This window comes from Quercus lobata, chromosome 11, assembly GCF_001633185.2.
Source record: "Quercus lobata isolate SW786 chromosome 11, ValleyOak3.0 Primary Assembly, whole genome shotgun sequence".
Taxonomy (NCBI): domain Eukaryota; kingdom Viridiplantae; phylum Streptophyta; class Magnoliopsida; order Fagales; family Fagaceae; genus Quercus; species Quercus lobata.
The window spans coordinates 31,879,692-31,895,598 of NC_044914.1; the positions used below are offsets into that span (position 1 = coordinate 31,879,692).

General features: G+C 37.1%; 1 long non-coding RNA gene across 1 annotated transcript; it reads left to right on the forward strand.

Moving 5' to 3' along the window:
- The first annotated feature begins 13,422 nt into the window (after nucleotides 1-13,422).
- On the forward strand, nucleotides 13,423-14,475 carry LOC115967890. The gene is made up of 3 exons (XR_004086585.1): nucleotides 13,423-13,478; nucleotides 14,122-14,252; nucleotides 14,383-14,475. It is a non-coding gene; the product is annotated as an uncharacterized LOC115967890 (long non-coding RNA).
- The last annotated feature ends 1,432 nt before the right edge of the window (nucleotides 14,476-15,907 follow it).

Consider the following 15,907-nt stretch of genomic DNA (forward strand, 5'->3'; position numbering starts at 1 on the left):
CTTTTGGGCCTACCCAATTGGGCTTTAGTTTGTGGTTTAAGATGGGACCAAAGGAACAAATAAGACTCTAGCTTCAATGGGCCTTGGGCTTATCTGTCAACTCTTGACAAGTCCAAAGTTACCATTAATTATATTTAATACTACTATATAAATGTAATTACACTCTAGGCCTTATTAATAAATTATATCCCAAGATTTTATTATACATGCAATCCTTTCATAAAATATTTGTAGTAATACAAAGTCATGAATGTAGACTGCTACTTTAAAGATTACTACATCTTAATCCTTGAATACCCGGTTTAATCCTTTAAGTTATTCATCATATATTTATGAAATCCAATTTCATAAATATATACTTTAGTAACTCCTTACTAAAATGGTTAGGCCTAACACTCTGAATAACCAAACTCATTAAAGTTATCTCAAGTGAATATTTTATATCTCCATTAAGAGATTATGAATTCCATCTTGAGAATATATGTTCCATCAACACTAAATGTGGCTGCCCAATATACTGAGGTTTTGATCATGACTTTAGATCTCACTTCTGATATATCAAAACAACTTACACCTCATGATCAAGTCTATTGTTCTCTCAGGATTAAGAATTCATGCAAATAGAAGTCGTGAGATTTATTATTCATTTGACAGTCGTTAGGAGAATAATAAATCTCACAGCGGTCCAGTTCAATATGTCTTAACTCTTAAAACATGTCAACATATCAACTAGAAATCTCCACTTCCATGATAAAGACAAATCATCTTAGTTGATATGTTATAGTCTTCGCAGATGAAACGCCCAATTTCATCACTAATTACGAACTATAATTCTGAGTTTACAAAGAACTTGTGATTTATATCTTCTGTGACTTTTCACATAAATCACATACTATGCATCTCATGGACTATATGAGAATGTCCCATTAGTTTATTTATAGATAGTCTCTTATAATTAAACAATTTAATTATTTATGACATGCTAATAAATTGGATTTTAAGGCATAAACCCCAACAATCGGACCACACCTCGTAGGTCAATAGGGGAGACACCCTTTTCAATGACTTATGGAGCTGAGGCTGTTATTCTTATGGAGACTAGATTCCCGATACTGAGAACGAGTTCTTTCACATCGAGCAACAATGATGGGCTGTTAGGGAAGAGCTTAGACTTAATTGAAGAGTGTAGAGAAAATGACATGGTCCAATTGGCATATTATCAACACAAGCTCAAGCAAGGGTATGACTCCAACGTGAAGCTAAGGCCATTAACGCCTGAAGACTTGATATTAAGAAAGGTTTTGGGTATTGCAAAGAACCTAACATGGGGAAAGTTAGGGCTTAATTGGGAAGGGCCATATCACATCATCTTAGTGGCTGGAATAGGTGCATATTATTTTGAAGATCTAGATGAAAATGTTGTACCACGCCCTTGGAATGTAAACAACCTGAGAAGGTATTATTATTAATGAAAGTTTTCCCTGTCATATTTTCGTTTATTACATTATGTGTTATACTTCCTATTATTTATTTGAATATCAGATAGAACCTTGGTTATACCTCGCTCCTTGGACCATATACCTTAGGTAAATTGATATTTTCGATCATTTTTCTTAGTGTTAAACAAAACCTTAGTCATGCCTGGCTCCTCAGACCACATGCTTTGGGTAAATTAATACTTCATATCATTTTTCTAAATGTTAAATAGAACCTTAGTCATGCCTGGCTCCTCAGACCACATGCTTTGGGTAAATTAATATTTAATGACATTTTTCTAAGTGTTAAACAGAATCTTAGTTATGTCTGGTTCCTCGAACCACCTACTTTGAGTAAATTAATACTTCATATTATTTTTCTAAGTATTAAATAGAATCTTAGTTATGCCTGACTCCTCGGACCACATGTTTTGGGTAAATTAATACTTAATGACATGTTTCCAAGTGTTAAATAGAACCTTAGTCATGCCTAGTTCCTTGGACCATATGTTTTGAGTAAATTAATACTTAATGACATTTTTCTAAGTGTTAAACAGAACCTTAGTTATGTCTGGTTCCTCGAACCACATGCTTTGGGTAAATTAATATTTAATGACATTTTTCTAAGTGTTAAACAGAACCTTAGTTATGCTTGGTTCTGCCTAGTTCCTCAGACCACATACTTTAAGTAAATTAATACTCCATGACAACAGAGCCTCAGTTATGTCTGGCTCCTCGGACCACATACTTAGGGTAAATTAATACTTCTTATCATTCTGCTAAGTATTAAACAGAGCCTTAGTCATGACTAGCTCCTCAGACCACATGCTTGGGGTAAATTAGTACTTCTTGTTAATTATTTAAATGTCAAATAGAATCAACCACTCTGAATGGTAGAGATCTTCATTGTAGTAACGTGCTCAAATAGAAACTCATAAGCATCACTTAAAGCATTTGCAGGAATATTTAAATGTCAAATCAACCACTCTGAATGGTAGAGATCTTCATTGTAGTAACGTGCTCAAATAGAAACTCATGAGCATCACTTAAAGCATTTGCAGGAATACCTATTATCTGTTTGAGAATTGATTGTCCATCCAATTCTTTATACTTACTGATAAATGAGGAATTAAATGGAGTCAGACATATATGGATACTTTATCGTTGTGTATGTTTTTGGAGTAAAGAATATACTACGTTTAAATTTCAGACACATTATCATTTACACAAATAGCTAAATGAAATTGTATCTCATTTTCATATTGGTAAAGTGCTAAATAAGATAGAAACCGTGTCAAGACTTGCATAAATATCATAAAAATAAAGGAAATGTTCATAATCTTCATTAATTTAAGCCTTAGTAAAAGGTAGAGTAATTACAAAAGAGGAACTTGATTACAAACTTTGAAAATAAAAACAATAGTTAAAAACAAAGAAAAAAAGCTACTTTAAACTACTTTTTTATTACAATTTTTTCCTTTGGTGGGGCTTTAGTAGACTAGGAGAGTGCTGCCTTGGAAGATTCTTGGCCCTTACCCTTAGGGTCACCTTTTGTAGGCACTAGGAGAGTTGCTAGAACTATCTCCATCCTAGGAGGTACCTCTTTCTCTTTGGGTGGGTCCTGAGGGATAGCAAGGGGCTTGGTGGCATCAGGGGCCACTCCCTTGGTTGTGTCCGCTTCTTTTTCAACGACCCTAGGCTGTTCGGCCACCTTGGAAGGGCTGTCAGGAGGGGGGAGGACCAAGGACCTTGGCTGGACTGGCCTTGTCCATGTCTGCCACCTCGGAGGCAGTATCAGTTGTGGAACTGGCAGGGCCAGATGCACGGATGGTAGAAGGGTAGTATACACTCTCTACTCTCCTAAGTGTAGAAGAGGCCTTAACTCCAGCTTGGTTAAGGGCCTCGTTCCACAGCAGTAGTTTCTATATACCTTCGAAACCTCAGCCCTGAGGGCTTCCTCGGTCTCTGCCACTCCCACATCGTACCCTTCCTACTCCGCTTGATCTCTAGCCTTCTCGGCCTGATCCTTAGCCTTCTCGGCCTCCTTCAGTTTCTTCTTTAGTGCCATAACTTGCTCCTTGGAGGCGATCAGTTAGTCCTCGGCCTGACGAAGCAACTTTCGCTGGCCTTCAGCCTGCCTTTCAACTCCTTCCAAGGCGACTTTAACACTCTTTTTATCCCTTTCTACCTCAGTCAGATTTTCCTTTAGCTCTTGTAGCCTCTTCTCGGCCACATTAAAGGCAACCACTACTGCAATGCACCTTCCCTCCTCCTCTTTCATCAACTTGTGGGAACTCCTAACTATCTCCTCGGCCTTATGCGTGCATTGGACGGCCTACCAAGGAAAGTGGAATAATATATATAAGAGTAAGAAAATGAGAACATTGATACAACCTTGAGTATGTATATATATATAAAGAGAAGAAAAGCAAAGCAAAGCTAAAATTAATTAGCTAAAGGGCTTACCAGGGCGAGATCCTTCTTCAAGCTGAGGAACACTTCATGGTTCCTCATCCCTCTGAGGTCATCCATGTCAACAGGCAGCAGTAGAGCTTGCTCTATGGCGTTGGCCACATATCCAGCTTTTCCGTGCTAGAAATCTTGGACAAAGGTGTTGCTGAGGAGAGGAGCTCCATCCAACACCATGGCAGGAGTCCAGGTGGGGACTTTGGCCTGTGGTTCAATCCTCCTCTCTGTGATAGCCACGTTGCTGGAAGATCTCGTTTGGATGACCTTAGCTTGTTTACCCCCCCCCTCCCCACTGATCCTCGGCCTCCTTAGATGGAGATCTCCTTCTCTCGTCCATTACTTCCTTCCTCTTTTGGTCTCGCTTTCTCTTTCTGTCAGCAAGCTCAGGTTAGGAGGCTTGTACAGATGGAAGGGCAGGGGGTTTGGACTGGTTGGCTTTCTTGGGCGCGTTTCCCCCAGCTTGGGATTCCAGCAACTCTTGGAGAGTAGACCTTGGCTTGCGTTGTATTGCCATAGCTTCTGAAACAGGAAAGTCTCATTGTGTTTGGCTTACTTGGGCCGAGGGAAGATGACTGGAGTCCTCGGCAGGGACTTTTGGAGACAAAGGCCAGTTGAAGACCTCGAAGTCGTCTTCCGAGTTGGACACTTCAACGATCTCCTCATCTTCCTTAATCGTAGGCTGGGACGAGGTTGCCTCTTCCTTGGTAATGCATTGGGATGGCAATGCTATATTTGGTATGCCTTCTGGGATAGGGTTGGTGGTGAGAAAACTCGGAACAGCAACACTTATTTGGTGTAAGCGTGGGTCCCTTGCTTTGATAATGCACTTCGGCGCCTAAAAACTTGTGGAAAGCGGGGTGCATATGAGGATCAAATGGGCCGCTCGTAGTTGACCATCGGTGTGAACAAACACCTCGGCTTGGAGTATCTTGTCAAGACTTGGCTGATTAACAAGGCTGAAGTTCGAAACAATGGTGTGATGATTTGCAAAACCATCAAGGAAAACAATCAAAAAAGGAAATGGCACAAATCAAAAAAAAGTTCGAATACTGAAACAAAAGGAGAAAAATAGGTACAGAATGTGTCAAAGCGAAGAAAGGGTAACTTCGAAGAAATAAACCTAAACTTAAAACCCCACCTGGTTGCCCTTCTCTCGTCGGGCAGGGGAGGCCATCATGCCACTCCCCCAAGATGATCAAGAAATCCTTATTCATGCCCTTGTTGGAATCAGGGAGGCAGGAGATAAGTTTAACCTCAGGGTACCTAGTTTTTAGGTAGTACCCTTGCCCTTTCAGGTGGTGAAGGTTATAAATCCAATTGACACGTGGTGAGTGAGGTTGAGGCCTATTTTCTCATTTAGGGCTTCGACACTACCTAATATTCTAAACATGTTTGGGGCACATTGGGTAGGGGCTGATCTATGAGCCCTAAGGTAATCCCTAGTGACTGTGCCTATAGGGATTCTCATCCCTCCCTCTAAAAAGGCAATCATAGGGATTACCACTTCTCCCTCCTGCCTATTGGTATGCCAGTCCCCCTCCTTACAATATCTAATGGAGACTCCGGGCGAGATCCTATACTGAGCTTTAAAGCTCTCTATACCCTCCTCGGAGTCTACCAAATAAGCGAACATACCCATATTTGTAGGAGGGTTGAAGATTCTAAGAAGATAAGGAAAAAATAAAAGGGTCGAGGAGAAAAAAAGGGCTCTGAGTAAAGAAAATTAGAAGGGAAATAAATGAAGAGGTTTAGAAAATAAAGACTTACGTGAAGAAAGGAACTCTCCTTGGATTGGCTTTTGATATTTGTAAGGGCATAAGTGAAGTGAGTAAGTGCACAAGTTCAGTGCAGGAATGCTAAAGTGAGGTGAACGAGGTGTTTAGGTAATATTTGTATCATAGAGAGAGCGAGAGTTACAAGCGGGAAAATTCTCGCCCGAATACCAAAGAAATCCTCAGCCGTTGGATCCGCATCGCACCGTAGAACGTGGGGAACAGGGAGTCGCAGAAATTTAATGAAAGTGCGTCTCGGATGCTGAAGCATCAGGTGCATGTGTTGGGCAGTTAAAAAGGCACTTGCGTAGACAGCGGTGATGTATGATAAGCGCGGGGTAATTGCAATGACATCGAAATCCTCTTTTCTTCCTGAGGAGTCAGAGAGGAGAATTTTGAGGGGCTATTGTAGGGGTGATAGGCCTAACAGTATGTATCTATGTATATATTGGGCCAGGGGCCCAATCTAAGGAACGTTAAGTAATCCGAGGATTGATAAACACTGTCGTGGGAGTCCATGTTAGTAAATGAAGAGGTGAAGTTTGGTCATAAGAGTACAACAAGGTGGTTTGAGCATGAAAGCCTCCTTGGTGAAGCAAAGCCGAGGTCCAACGGTGTTGTCTGCCATCCAGGGCAAAGTTCCAAGAAGTTCTATTGATAAGAATGAACATCCCAGAAGCACATGACAGAGGGGAGCTATATAATATCTAAGAGAAAGTTGCTACCACCGCATTGAATGCTCTGTAGCTAACTCTCTGGCCGCATTAATGAGGAAGTAATACCTGAGTAGTAATTTTCAGCCTTACAACTGGTCCCCAAAGACTTCAGGAAGGTGCTGATGGGACAAGAATCAACACCAACAATTTGATCTACATGTGGAGAGTAGAGATGAAATGAGGAAGATAGTATAAAATAGAAGGGAGGCCCTAAGAGATAAGGATTGGAGAATTGAGAGAGAAATACTGTAGCAATAAGATCTGTACTTGTAAACAACTTCAAGAAATATAATCAAGAACTGATCTCCTTGGATTGTGCTGACGACAATTTTCTTTAGATAAAACCTGTCTACTTTTACTTTATTGTCATTTGAATCCATTATAATTGCTACCCAACTCATTAGAACCCAGTTTTCCAACCCACTCTCTACAAATTCATTGTATTGGACTCTTTGGGCCTAGATCCTCTTACTTTTTGGGCTTAGGACTCAAATTGTGTCCTTACAATATATATATAGTTTTAGGGTTAAGCTAACAAGTGTCTTTAAGGTATTTGTTAATAAATCATTTTTAAAAAGTTTTAATACCATTGTTAATTTGAGTGATGAGTTTAATGGATTTGAAGAACATGCCGTAAATCTAGAGGTTCTAAATTCCACCCACTAGGCTACCACACTATTAATTCATAAGGTTTCTAATGTCTAATGAGTATGAAGTAGAATAGTCTAATAAAAAAGTTAAAACATCACTTTCTTATATACATTTTTTAGCACTAACTAAATGTTTTCAAGCACAATCTTACATGCAAAATCATTGGTAAGAATAGCTAGGAGCCTTGTAGTTGATCATTTGTTTTTTTTCAATGGAGAAGCTCAGAATTCAAATACTATATTCCCATGGTAACTATCAAATTATCAACAGAAAAAAAAAAATTCTTGGTAAAAATATATGATTAGGAGGTCATATGACAACACTAATTTTATGTTAACAAATACAGTAGGATTTAAAGTTAATAGAGTTTGTTTCATGACAATTGCTCTTTACATATGACTCTTTATCATTAGATTAAAGCACAAATAGAGTCCTTTTATTTATTTATTATTTTTAAGGTGATATATGAACTTAAGTCTCTCATTTTTATTTATTTTTTGGCTGAGAAACAAGATGATTTTATTGAGTCTACATCATTTTATAAACTAGCATGAGAGTATGAGACAATACTTATTCCAATATTGAGACTTCAGATTTGACTTCCAGTCTTCCATGACATAAGAGTTGAACTTTAAGCCAATATAGAAACAGGCCCTAGTTCCTCAAAAAAAAAAAAAAAAAAAAAAAAAAAAAAAAAAGAGCCCCAAGCCCAACCTCACTGAATGGACATGACCTATGGGGGTTAGTGTCTTGCTATTAGATATCACTTGCTTAACCAACGCCAAACACACCCTTAGCAAGGGCTATATAAAAACAGAAAAGTCCTGCCCATATCATTTCCATTACAAAAAAAATTCATATATTTTTCTGCGCACGCAATTTCAAGAAAGACACTCCCTCGCAAATCTTTATCTCACAAAGACAAGAAAGCTTCGATCACTCTCATTTGCTTTAACTGAAGCATTCAAGAAAACGAGGTACATTTCTTGCCACATTTGCTTCATTATTTAGTTCCATAACATCATTGTGAATCTTGTAGCATTACATTTCTTTATACGTGCAAAACTATTTCTCATTCACAAACACATAATCATTGCACATCTTTCTTTGGTTTTTGCTATTCATGCATGCTGGTACATTATCTATCTTGTATAACTGAATTGTTAAAATTCTTGTTAATATTGTTCAGCTAGTTTGGTGGGTTTGTCTTCTTTTTCTGTTCAAAACTTTTTCACAATCAGTTTCTTGTGACCCAAGAAACCGCTCATTAATATGCAATACTTTACAATTATGATTCACAAGAAGACAAGAGTAGTCGCCTTGAACATTTTTTTTTTTTTTTTTTGATATGGTCTTCTAGCTTTTATTTTTTACTGGATTCTTTAAAGTTTTCCATATAGTAGAAGATTTGTCCGTAAGTTTGAATTTGATGGTTGAAAACTAATTATTGAATCAAGTTTAGTGCTCTTGATTATACAAATGGGGGTATTTGATGTTGAGCTTTGTCATTTTTTCTCATGGTCGTTGGTGACATACACAAGGACCTAAAGAATTGTAGTACAGCTTAAAATCTGTGTTACCATGGTCCTAGAGATATGTGTAAGGTTGAATTTAATTAACCATCTTGTTGGCTTTATTCCGTGCCAAATTTGCTTGTATTTCAGCATTTAGTAACCCTGTATTTAGGTGGGATTGTTGTAAGGGTAGTGAGTGAGATAGAGTATTGAAATGCTCAAGAGTGTACAAGAAAACAAAGAGTCGCGACTTGATCTCGCGGGTGACTCGCAGCTTCAAGCCGCCAGAAGCAGCACATGTGCCAAGCATGCCAAAAGTTGAAGCGTCATGCTAGCTGAAGCACTACAGAACAAAATACGACAACTGGCCGTTCTGTTATTGCGCGGCTGGATCTCGCGACTCAGTCAAGCCGCGAGCCACCCCTGTTTTGTAAAACCTGACTCTTCACATTCCGTTCTCACCCTAGTATAAATACTCCTTATGCCCACAAAAGATAGAGAGCTTCCAGAGAGAATTTTGAGAGAGAAATCCTAGAGAAAAACATGATTGATTCATCTACAATCTTTACATAAGAGTCTCTTCAAATTCCTCAACTCTCTTCCTCTCCATTGTTAAACCCTTGAGAGGTCTTTTACCAAAACCTTTTCTCACCATACCCATTACTGTGAGAGGGCTGTTTGGTGTTCTGGGAAGTAGTTAGGAAGGAACCAATCTACATTGGTTGATGCTATGGTCAAGTAGCGGAATCCGGAAAGCTAGAAAAGAAATAGGTTCGGCGCAATCTCGTTGGAGCAAGAAACTTGGAGGGCTTAGGTGCATTGGATAGATTAGGCTTGGAGGGTCTATTGCTGTCCATGTATCCCAACTACATTTTCTAGTGGATTACTTACCACTTGGAGGGCGGCGGAGAGGTTTTACGCCGAGGGCTTCGGTTTCCTCTTTGATAACACATCATGTGTTGTCCTTGTGTTTGCATCTTTCTTCCCTTTTATCTTTGCCTTTTATTATCTGCTGTGGGTTGTGATTTTAATTGGCTTAGATTATCTACCAATTCTGTTTTATAGCTTTTGTTCATTTTCCGCACACTAGTTGTTTGACATAAAGCTTGACTTGGTTATTTTGTAATTGGGGGTCTAAACGTTCAAGGGTGTTTTACACACTATTTGAACTTTCAATATGCATGGTTGTCTTGTTCTTGAAGTTTAAAGCCCTTTGGGTTGTCAATTTAGATGAATATAATTCTTAAAATGCTTTTCTATTAGCAAATTTGGTTTTCTGTTCTAGAAACAGTTTTCAGATGATGTGCTCTCTGTAAGTGGAAGATTGGGATACTACCTTTTTGCTCATCTAGTTTGTGATTAGTGAATGAGAAAACATGATTTTTAAAAGTGTATATGCATTTACATATTCAATTCCAAACATGGTATATATAGACGAGTAAAGACTAAAAAAAACATAACTATAGGATGGATTTTATACTGACACACCATATATAATAGTTGTGGACTATCCCCTTTTAAACCTTTGCACATTTTATTTGCTTAGATACCAATTATTATAGATTACTTGAGATTATAAGTGAGACAAACATCTGGTCACAATTAATGAAATTGTAAATGCTCTTAAATGGTGTTCATAACATGATTATTAAGCAAGATCTATGCATCTAATACTTTTTTTAGCAGGATTACATGTCACTTTTAGAGAAATTTTTTAATGATATAATACGAAGCCATTTATAAAAAAAATATTTTATGACTGAGTGAAAATTTTCCATGATTTTAGGGGTCCATTTGGATAGAACTTATTTTGCTGAAATTGAAAACTGAAAACACTGTAGCAAAATAATTTTTAAATGTGTGAATAGTGCCGTGAGACCCATTTTTAATGAAAAAGTTGCTAAAAAATGAAGTTTGTGGGTCCCGTGCACTGTTCACGGGACCCATGAGACTGATAAAAGAGGCTGAAAAGTCAACAATATATGGCTACTGTTCATGAACAGTAGCCGTTTGTCCCCCTAAACGCGTGCGCAGCAGCAGAGAAAAAAAAAAAAGAAAAAAAAAGAGAGAGAAGAAACGTAAACGCAAAGCGCAACAGCCGGATCCAAACACATACTAGATCTCAATTGTATTTGTTTTCGCTTCGTTAGAGGTTAGTTTTAAAAAGTAGTAAGAGATTTACATGATAGCACTATTAGTGGTCAAGCCAGCTGCTTTATTGGAAAATAATTTGGATTGCTTTATGATTTCTTTGTCAATTTTTTTTTTTTTTTTAGGAAACAGTAGTGATAGGCGAAGAATGTATTGATTCCTTGTGATGAATTAACCAATTAATTAGCCAAGTTAATTAATTAATATGATTAACATGCAATAAGTGTGGTAGCACAAACAAATTATCAACTAAGTTAATATGCAACGGAAAATAAAGTTGACACGGTGATTTGTTTACAAATGGGGAAAACTTCCAAGGCAAAAATCCCACCGGGTGATTTTAAAGTCACCATTCTCGAGAATCCACTATTATCACAACAAGCGGTTACAAGTAAAGGAATCTCGGTACCTTATACCAACCTACAGTTGAACCCTTACCCCAATACCCAATTAGACTTGTTTTGTAGTGACAATCTCTCCTTTTAATGCACGGCTCCCAGTACGTGACTAACTAATCTATGCACAGATCCAAATACGTGACTAACCACCAACTTGAGAAGGATGTTGGCTGCAAAGTTCTTTAGTTCATCAACACGATGAAGATCACGAAACTCCTTGGTTACAAAACTCTATGGTGTACAAATGCAGCAGCTTCTTGAAGAGAAAGATGAATTAGAGCATATGTCTCCGGTCACAATATACTTGCGAAAAACCTTTGCATCAAGTTGCACTCACTTGCATCAACTGTGACGGCCCTTAAAATATCCTTATATATGTTTAGGGTTGTGAGAAAAGGAAGCTCAAACATGTATACACGGATTGGAGTGAAATTAGAACTGAAAATCTGATTTTCATAAATCTCAATAGATAGGGTATCTATCGAGCAGTTGTCGAGTATCGAGCTAAACTGCCTTTTAAACCTAGATAGATGCTATCTGTCGAGCTAGCTGTCGAACTAGCTATCGAGCTTTAAAATCCAGCACTTCTTCACTTGATTCTTGGACAGATTTGCATGGCTTTAACACTTGGACTTGAAATTTTGTTCCTTGAAGCATTAAACACATCCTAGATCTACCCAATTATAAGTAAAGTACGTTTTGTCAAAAGATTAGCTAATTCTAGATAACATATGTTTCTAACATGATTCACATATGTCCTAGTACTTGTTAGAACACATGAACACAAAAATAGTATATAGAATTTTTTAAACAGTCTTATCATATATTACATAACCAGAGTACCACTACAAAAGGGCCTATCCTTTTGTTTCTTTGTCAATTCTAGTTGTTGGTAATTAGTTATGTTTTTACGTAATGGTTCCTGTGCATGCAAAATGGGATTTGTCTTGTGAGCCACTTTGGTGGTATACCAATTTTGGTTACTTCAGCTGGCTTTGGGCTTTGATTGTTTTAATTAGTTTTCTTAAGAATGGTTGTCTTCCCTTTTTATTTACATTGAAATGGAAAGGAGAAAATATGAATAGCGTGTCAGTAAACATTCTTTTGCACTATTAGGAACAAGTGAAGCCACTGTAAACAAGCTAAGCCATGCTGACTTAACTCTGAAATTGGTTTCAACAATTTCACAGTAAAATTCATGTTGAGAGACTATTTTAATGATAGTTCATTTTCAAAATTTTAATGGAGAAAGGTTGATAGTTGGATATATGTAATGGGTCAATCATCCTGGATCAAGTCTTCAGATTAGTCTCTACAAGTTTAAATTTTTATAGTATAAGTAACAGTTAATTAGCCCTTCCTTAGAAGATTACAAATTTCTATCATTTGTTATATCAGATGGGACATGGACACCAGCCTTCTGTACCCACATCAGAAGCTTATGAGACTGGAGAAGTGGAACACCAATTGGATTGGCCAAGTTTGCATGCAAGCCAAATGTCTACATTCAGGGTAAGCAGCATCTTTAATTTAGTTAGTGTGGCACCAATGTGTTTGACAGAACATTTTAATGGTTATAAAGTGTACAATTTATGTTGTTCTTGCATGAGACTTCTGCTAGCAGACATGGATAAGCTAATTAAATTATATAGTTGAGGTTTTACCAGGTCAATCTCATATAGTCGTTATACAGGCTTAATTGATGAGTTCTATTGATTAAAATGATAACCTAGGAGTCAGCACCGAGCTAAAAAAAAATCCTTAAGAGTTAGCACCTAATTTTGGGTTTAGTCAGCACCGGGCCTTAGAGACAATTTCATTGTTTCAATAGAAAATTTTATTCTCTTTGAAGGGGGTACAATACTTTTTTTATAAAGTAATACTAGATCCTAATCTATATATATATATATATATATATATATATATATAAAACCGAAGCTTTTGAAGCTTCCACAATTTTCCACGTTAGCATTTTTTTTTTCTATTTTTTAAATTTATTAAATTTGATTTAAAATAAATCTAATTTTTCCTAACCAAATACACGATACAAAACCTTACAAAAACCGATACCTCTCTCTTCTCTTCTCAGACGCAAACTTCTCCTTCCCCTAAACCCAAAACTCACCCTTTCCTTCCTCCAAAATCAAAACCCAAAACTCAGATTCTCCCACCGTCACTGCCGCCGCCACAGATTGCCGCCACCATAGATCGCTGCCACCACGGAAAGGCAGTCTACTGAGGATTTGAACGATGTTGGCTTCGTTGAACCTAGGGAAACCCTATGGAAGATCAAATTCTACATGGGCTTCATCTCTTGGCATTTTAAAGAATGGTTAGTGATGTTTTTATTTTAATTTTAGGTTTTCCCCCTTACCTATTCTCTTTATCTGGAGTAAATTTGTGGTTTTGATTTTGGGTTTTGTTCTATTGGTTTTGGCTATTAAGTATGATTTAGGGCTATGTTTGGGTTTTTATTTTAATTTTAGGTTTTCCCCCTTACCTATTCTCTTTATCTGGAGTAAATTTGTGGTTTTGATTTTGGGTTTAGTTCTATTGGTTTTGGCTGTTAAGTATGATTAAGGGCTACGTTTGGGAGTGATTAGCATAGATTGATGGGTTTGGAGCCGGTAGTGCTATTTTCAATTATTGGCTGCATTGCTCTCTCTTTCATATTTTAGCAAATTCAATCAACTGCACGCACTGAGCCTTAGGCAGTGATTGGGGTTTTTCATTCTTTTAAAAAATTTTGAACTTTTTTAGGGTTTGGTTATTGTATTTTTTAGGGATTGTACTGAATTGTAGCGAATTTGCTTTGATTTTTGTTTTTTTGGGGTTTTGTTATGGTAAATAGATAAAGCGAGCTGTGTGTTACCAAAAAAAAAAAAAAAAAAAAAAAAAGAAGCAGGAAGAAGAAGAAGAAGAAGAAAGTTGATTTCTTGGAGGGGCATTTCTTCGTAAATTGTTGAAAAATTCAGGGGTAAATGTTTTCGCCGAACATGAATTCTGTGCCGGAAGAAGCCGCAGTTTCGGGCACAGTGTTAATCCCAATGCGGTTCGTTTGGAGACATGGTGGAAACAGTGTTTTTCTTTGTGGCTCTTTCACTCAGTGAGTCTCTGATTTTATTTTGGTTTTATTTTTTCACTTTTTATTTGATTGTTATAGAATGCTGTTAGTTTAGTTTAGTTTTTACTTATTGAAAAAGTGCTTAATTGGAAGTGCTTTTGTTTTTGTGAAGGTGGGCTCAGCTTGTGCCGATGTTGCCCGTTGAGAATTGTGATAACGTGTTTCAAACTGTTTATGGCTTATCGCCTGGATACCAGCAGGTCAGTTTGTGGGTAATTAGTTTTTTTTTTTTGTACTTTGAAGCAATGCCGTGTGGAATTTGATGTTGGATCACGTTATTAAGATATTTGCATTTATGATATGATGGTTATGTTGGCGAATTCAATTGTCAAGCTTGTGTTAGCAACTTGGGGGTTGTTTTATTCTGAGTAAATATTTAGAGGAAGATTGAATAATTGTAAGATTGTTGAATTGGATCCCAAGATTATAGATTAGAATGCAATTGGGTTTTTATTTTAATTTTAGGTTTTTCCCCTTACCTATTCTCTTTATCTGGAGTAAATTCGTGGTTTTGATTTTGGGTTTTGTTCTATTGGTTTTGGCTGTTAAGTATGATTTAGGGCTATGTTTGGGAGTGATTAGCATAGATTGATGGGTTTGGAGCCGGTAGTGCTATTTTCAATTATTGGCTGCATTGCTCTCTCTTTCATATTTTAGCAAATTCAATCAACTGCACCCACTGAGCCTCAGAAGAAGAACCGAATTCAGGTTTCCAACACCAAGAAACCACTCTTCTTCTATGTCAATCTCGCTAAGGTATTATCTCTCTCTCTCTCTCTCTCTCTCTCTTCTTTGTTTCAATTTGTGATTCGATGTTCTTATGCTTTTGTTTAATTTTCTCTTTGAGGATAAAGAATGTGTTTTTTTGTTTGTTTCTTTCAGCAGAATTGAATTCATGGAATGGATATGTGGTTGTAGAATGTAGATCTGTTATGTGATTCTTTCTTGATTTGTTTGGTTGTTGAGAAAATGAAGGAAGCAAAAATTAAAGAAGGAACATTAGTTTAGTTTTCTTTCTATTTTTTCCAAGTAATTAAGCAAATGATGAAACTCGAGAAAGGGGCCAAGTCTTCTTGCCAAAAACTCTGTTTTGCTAATTTTGCTAATTTCATTTTCTCTGTTACTATGAGGTAGGAACGCAAAATGGAGGTCTCCACAAGCAGCTGTAATACCTAATTTCCATCTTCCAATGCACATTTTGGAAGTTAAAAATAGGTGAATTATCAGATGACATTTTCTCCATATAGAAGCATTTTTCATACCAAATATGTGGGCTGTTGTGCCATCTGTAGGGCCTTGTATTTAATGTTTTAAATGTCTGGTGTGTGAATGTGTATTGTACTTAAAGTTTGTTAGAGCTACAACTGCTAATACTACTCTTGCTACTACTGCTGCTAGAATGCAACCAAGTGTGTTGTTCATAAATCACTGTTGTTTGGTACCCTTGCAACTTATTGAAGCATACAAATATATATGCATTATTTAATCACACATCCCTACATTGTGCAATGCCACAAAGCCTTTGTGAACTGTACTTAGGCATGCCTTTAGTTTTGGTTTGGCACTTGAACTAAATGCCATAAATATCTAGATTTGTGGCTTTTGTATTCTTAATGTTTGAATAAAACTATATAGGT